Source organism: Macrotis lagotis, chromosome X (genome assembly GCF_037893015.1).
Source record: "Macrotis lagotis isolate mMagLag1 chromosome X, bilby.v1.9.chrom.fasta, whole genome shotgun sequence".
Taxonomy (NCBI): domain Eukaryota; kingdom Metazoa; phylum Chordata; class Mammalia; order Peramelemorphia; family Peramelidae; genus Macrotis; species Macrotis lagotis.
Genome location: NC_133666.1, coordinates 115,904,352 through 115,910,351, shown reverse-complemented (window position 1 = coordinate 115,910,351; position 6,000 = coordinate 115,904,352). Strand labels below are relative to the sequence as shown.

Here is a 6,000-nt window from a genome sequence, read left to right as displayed (position 1 = left end):
CAGAAGCTCAATTCAAGTATAACCTTCTTTAAGAGATCTTTTATGATCCACACAATTGATAGAACCACTCCTGCCCCCAATCTCTAGTGGTTTTTTTATTTATCCTGAATTAAGCTATGAACATATTATATTCCCTCTAACACTTATGAAAACAGAAAAGATGGACATTTAACAAAATGAGAGACTTTCAATATTTCCTGATGAAAAAACCAGAGGTAAATAGACAATTTGGACACCAAACAGGAGGCTCAAGAGACACATGAAAAGATAAAAATAAATAAATACATAAAAAGGTAAAGAAAAATAAATTGCTATTCAATAAGATGAAACTGGCTATATCCTCACCTGGGAGAAAGATTCTCATAACTCTTGAGAATTGTAACTCTATTAGAGAGAATATACTTAGAAGTGATGGACACTCATGATTTAACTGTGAAACTGCTATGCAATAAGATGAAACTGGCTATGTCCCTACATGGGAGAGAGAGTCTCATAACTCTTGAGAATTGTAACTCTATTAAGGAGAATAGACTTAGCCAGAAATAATGGACACTCATGACTTTTCTGTGACTCAAAATGATTTAAAAACAATACCTCCTTAAGAAAAGGGACAGTAAGGAGACTGGAGGATGGAGGATATGGAATGGGGTAAATCTCATTCCATTAAGAGGTACAAAAGACCTATTGAAATAGAGGGGAAGAAGGGAAGAGATGAGAACCACCTGAATCTTCCTCTAATCAGACATGGCTTAAAGTCAACTTGCACACACTCATTTAAGCTGAGAAACTTATCTTACCATTCAAGTTTTAAAGGGGGGAAAGGGAAGTGGGGATGGGGAGGGGGAGAAAAGGGGGAACTAACAGAAGGAAGGGAAGGAAGAAGGGGAAAAGGGAAATGGGAAAGGGGTTGATGTTGATATAGGAGGGCAAACACACCAAAGGTGTGTTTCAGAAACAAAATACTGGGGAATATGGATAAAGTGAAAAAAAGGGGAAATATAAACAGTGGGAAGATAGAATGGAGGGCTATAAAGGAGTTAGTAATTATAGCTATGAATGTCAATGGGTTGAACTCTCCCTTAAAACATAAGTGAATAGCACAATGGATTAAAAACCAGAATTCTGCAATATGCTGCTTACAAGAAACCCATTTGAAGTAGAGAGATACATATAGAGTAAAGGTAAAAGATTGGAGGAAAATACATTTTGCATTGACTGAAGTGTAAAAAGCAGGGGTAGCAATCATTATCTCAGACAAAGCAGCTGCAAAAATAGATAACATTAAAAGAGATAAAGAAGAAAACTATATCGTCCTTAAAGGTACTATAGACAATAAAGTTATTTCAATACTGAATATATATGCACCCATTGGTACGGCATCCAAATTCTTAGAGGAGAAACTGAAAGGACTACAGGAAGACATAGACAGCAAAACTCTACTATTGAGAGACCTCAACCTCCCACTCTCAGATGTAGATAAATCAAATCATAAAATAAACAAGAAAGAAGTTAAGGAGGTAAATAGATTGTTAGAAAAATTAGATATGGTAGACTTACAGAAGAAATTGAATGGGAATAGAAAGAAATATACCTTTTTCTCTGCAGTACATGGCACTTATACAAAAACTGACCATGTACTAGGACATAAAAACCTAATGATCAACTGCAGAAAGGCAGAAATAGTGAATACATCTTTCTCAGATCACAATACAATAAAAGTCATATGCAATATTGAGCCAAGGAGATATAGACCCGGAATCAATTGGAAATTGAATAACCTCATTTTAAAGAATGAGTGGAGATCTTTCTCTCCCCTCTAGCCATGCAGTGCAGGTGTGCCTTGCCCTGCTTCTCCTCCCTCGTTTCCCCTCCCCCCATTCCTTCTTTCTCCCTCTCAGAACATTTGTGCAGCTGTGTTCTGAGCTAGCTGCTCCAACCTCCCCGGGAAGAGCTTGTTCAGCAGAAAGGAGGAAAAAAAAATCTAATCTACTCTATCTATCTATCTTTCCATCCTTCTATCTAATCATCTCTCTTAATTCTCTCTTCTCTGAACAAAATTTGAGAAAAGCAAAAGTAAATTCTAACCATGAGGGAAATTGTACATATCCAGGCTGGCCAATGCAGCAATCAGATTTGTGCAAAGTTCTGGGAGGTGATCAGTGATGAACATGACATTGATGCCACCAGCACTTACCATGGAGACAGTGACTTGCAGCTGGACCAGATCTTTGTCTACTACAATGAGACCACTGGTGGCAAATATGTGCCTTGGGCCATCTTGGTTGATCTTGAGCCTGGAACCATGGACTCTGTTCACTCTGGACCTTTTGGCCAGGTATTCTAACCTGACAATTTTGTCTTTGGTCAGTCCAGTGCAGGCAAAAATTGAGCCAAAGGCCACTATACTGAGGGGGCAGAACAGGTGGATTCAGTCTTGGCTGTGGTACGCAAAGAGGCAGAGAGCTGCGATTGCTTGCAAGGCTTCCAGCTGAGCCACTCACTTGGTGGAGGCACAGACTCAAGAGTGGGTACCTTTCTCATTAGTAAGATCCGAGAAGAGTACCCTGACCGCATCATGAATACCTTTAGTGTGGTTCCATCTCCCAAAGTCTCTGAGACTGTGGTTGAGCCCTACGATGCCACACTCTGTTCACCAGTTAGTAGAAAACACAGATGAAACCTACTGCTTTGATAATGAAGCACTCTATGATAGCTGTTTCCAAACCCTGAAGCTGACCACACCAACCTATGATGACCTCAACCACCTAGTCTCTGCTACCATGAGTGGTGTTACCACCTGCCTTCGCTTTCCTGGCCAGTTTAATGCTGATCTTCGAAAGATGGCCATTAACATCCTCCCTTTTCCTTGACTCCACTTCTTCATGCCTGGCTTTGCTCCACTCACCAGCCGTGGAAGCCAGCAGTACTATGCCCTTATTGTGCCTGAGCTCACCCAGCAAGTCTTTGATGCCAAGAACATGATAGTGGCATGTGACCCTCGCCATGGGGAATATCTCACTGTTGCTTCTGTTTTCCATGGTCAGATGTCCATGAAGGAGGTGGATGGTCCATGAAGGTGGATGAACAAATGCTCAACATGCAAAACAAAAATAGTAGCTACTTTGCTGAGTGGATCCCAAATAACGTCAAGACTGCTGTCTGTGACATCCCTCCCCATGGGCTCAAGATGGCTGTCACCTTTATTAGTAACAGCACTGCTATCCAGGAGCACTTCAAGCGTATCTCAGAGCAGTTCACTGCCATGTTCTGTCAGAAGGCCTTCTTCCACTGGTACACAGGGGAGGGGATGGACAAGATGAAGTTCACCAAGGCTGAGAGCAACATGAATGATCTCATTTCTGAGTACCAGCAATACCAGGATGCCACTGCTGAAGAGGAGGAGGATTTCAGTGAGGAGGCAGAAGAAGAGGCCTAAGGAAGATAAATCTGCCACTTCAGCCTTCTCAACTCTCCCAACATCCTTCCCCATCACCCTTTTCCTCTAATGTTTGCATTTCCTGCCTCCGTCTTCTTTTTCTCTCCTTTGTAGGTGCTGAGCTCTCTGCCCCCGTTCTTCTTTTTGACCTGTCACTTTATTATTCTTTTCCTCTGCACTCCCAGATTTTTCTCTTAAGAAGCAGAATGTCTCCCAACTCAGAGCCTCAATTTAGGAGCCTTTACCTACCAAGTACCCTGAACTAAAATGGTAAACAAGAAAAAAGTGCAGAACTCTTTGGTTTCCCTTGATGAAGATGGTGACCAAGATATCAAATTCCTAGTGGGGAGAATTCTCTTAGGAGAAAGGGAGGAAATGGAGTGTTCATTCCATAAAAGTCTGTTGGCATCCATCATATCTATCATAACTGTCATCTCCAGATACTCCCCAATTTATCATATTATTATCTCCAGGTGCCCTTCCCTTTCTCTCTACTCTCCAGCTCTGGAGGAAGTATCAACAGTATTATTGCCCCCAGTGTTGGTTTCTCCCAAGTATTCATTTATCTTTGAAGGGGATCTGTGCCTCACTCTGCCAGGTGGGCTTCTCCCTTTAGCTCTTTTTTCCTCTCCCATTTTGGGATCTACTCACCCTTCCCCACTCTGAAAAGTGAGAATTGCTTTAACTCCTAAAATTCTAGAGAAGTCCCTCATTTGGGAAGGATTTCAATTCTCTTCCACCCCTCTTCCCAATCAATTCCCTCCAAAAGAAGGGAGCAGGGGCAACAGGACACTTCCATTTTCATCACCAAACTTTGCTTCCTTTTCTCTCATCCTTTCCACTTCTGCAGTTTCTATATTGGGTTCTTCCCACTCCCACTTCCTAGGTTTCTGTTTTTTTGTTGAACTTGCTGCTTTTTTCATATTGAAAAGATGCCCCCTCCCTCAAACCCAAAAATAAACAGGAAATGGGGGGGGGGGGAGAATGAGTGGATCAAAACACAAATTATAGAAAAAAATCATTTTATCCTAGATAATGATAATAATGAAACAACATAACAAACCTATGGGATTCACTCAAAGTGGCTATTAGGGGATATATCTTTAAATGCTTACATGAATAAATTAGAAAAAGAGTAAGTGAATGAACTAAACATGCAACTAGGGGCAGCTAGGTGGCACAGGGGATAGAGCACTGGCCCTGTAGTCAGGAGTACCTGAGTTTAAATCCGGCCTCAGATTCTTAATAATTACCTAGCTGTGTGGCCTTGAGCAAGCCACTTAACTCCATTTACCTTGTAAAAATCCTAAAACAAACAAACAAATAAATAAATAAATACATATACAACTAAAATGATTAGAGAAAAAAGCAAATTTAAAAACCTCAATTAAATACTAAATTAGAAATTCTAAAAATTAAAGGAGAAATTAATGAAATCTAAAGCAAGACAGCTATTGAACTAATAGATAAAACCAAGAACAGGTTTTATGAAAAAAACAATAATATTGATAAACATTGATCAATTTGATTAAAACAAAGAAAGAAGAAAATCAAATTGCTACTATCATAAATGAAAATGGTGAACTCACCACCAATGAATAGCAAATTAAAGTAATAATTTGGAATTATTTTGTTCAACTCTATGTCAATAAATTTGACAATCTAAGTGAAATGAAAGAATATGTACAAAAATATAAGTTGCCCAGATTAAATGAAGAATAAATTAAATACCTAATTTACCCTATCTCAGAAAAAAGAAATTCAATAAGCAGTTATTGAACTGCCTCATAAAAGTGAATTCTATCAAACATTTAAGGAACAACTGGTTCCAATTCCATATAAACTCTTCAGAAAAATAGATGAAGACAGAAATCTGCCTAACTCTTTATGAAACCAAGAGGGTGCTAATACCTAAACCAGGAAGAGTTAAAACAGAGAAAGAAAATTATAGACCTATCTCCCTGATGAATATAGCTGCAAAAATCTTAAATAAAATCATAACAAAATGATTACAAGTTATCACTAGGATAATGCATTATGACCAAGTAGGATTTATCCAAGGAATGCAGGGTTGGTTCAATATTAGGAAAACTGTTAGTATAATTAATTTTATAAATAACAAACCTATCAGAAATCATATGATTATATCAATAGATGATAAAAAAGCTTTTAACAAAATACAGCACCCATTCCTACTAAAAACACTAGAGAGTGTAGGAATAAATGGATTGTTCCTTAGAATAATAAGCAGAATCTATCTGAAACAATCAACAAGTACCATATGTAATGGGGATAGTCTTCAGGCATTCCCAGTAAGATCAGGAGTGAAACAAGTATGCCCATTATCATCACTACTATTCAATATTGTACTACTAATGTTAGCTGCAGCAATAAGAGAAGAAAAAGAAATTGAAAGAATTAGAATTGGGAAGAAACAAACAAAACTCTCACTCTTTGGAGATGACATGATGTTATACCTAGAGAATCCAAAAAATTCATCTAAAAAAACTACTAGAAATAATTAGCAACGTTAGCAAAGTCATAGGATATAAAATAAACCCTCA

At 38.6% G+C, this 6,000-nt stretch overlaps 1 pseudogene; it reads left to right on the top strand.

Annotated features, from left to right (window-relative positions):
- The first annotated feature begins 2,086 nt into the window (after nucleotides 1–2,086).
- LOC141500404 (tubulin beta chain-like) lies at nucleotides 2,087–3,436 on the top strand (annotated as a pseudogene).
- Nucleotides 3,437–6,000: the final 2,564 nt, after the last annotated feature.